We start from the raw sequence: 706 nt of genomic DNA, 5'->3' as shown, positions 1-706 counted from the left end.
CTCTTTGTCGCCATCTCTGTTTGAAAACCTGGAATTGCAGCTGTGTGCGGAATTATCTTCCTTGCGTGGGTTGTGAGTGGGCCAGGCTCCAGCACTGATGAATCTAATGTTCTGAAGAGTATGTGCGGCAGTCGGTCACCCCACCGGTGTGGATATTTACTGTACTTCGCAATCACAGATTCTAGCCTAGGTCTTGGAATATGACCCAAATAAGAATTTTCACCATATATTGCCATCTGAACAAGTAAGTAACAAGTCTGCCATGTTTTGAGGAAAAAGAGGAAAAAAGCATTACCATAAATCTGGCTATCAATGGTGATTAAATCTAAAGATCGGTTCACATCAAACACATCAAACCGTTCAAATTTAGTGTGTATTAGCGTGTAGATTTCAATTTCTGCACAGTCTAATCTAATTGTCACATTCTTCAAATTTCATATTAAGAAATTCTTTTAACCCAAAAAGCAAATTTTGCTCCCTTCGAATTGTTTTTTTTTTTTAAATACAAATCTTTGTAATCCCAGGCTATCTGTAATCAGAAGCACATTTAAAACTGGAATATAATTAAATGTCACGTGTTTCGTGTTTCATAAACACATAATCCTTTATGGATTACAATCCGCCATCAAAATGATACATTTCTGGCTGCTGGCTGCTGTGAGAAAAGGCTATAAACGATCGGCCACCTGCAGGATCCTCACATGCG

The sequence above is a fragment of the Sinocyclocheilus anshuiensis genome, unplaced genomic scaffold (genome assembly GCF_001515605.1).
Source record: "Sinocyclocheilus anshuiensis isolate Anshui unplaced genomic scaffold, SAMN03320099.WGS_v1.1 scaffold346, whole genome shotgun sequence".
NCBI lineage: Eukaryota > Metazoa > Chordata > Actinopteri > Cypriniformes > Cyprinidae > Sinocyclocheilus > Sinocyclocheilus anshuiensis.
This window is presented reverse-complemented; position numbering follows the sequence as displayed.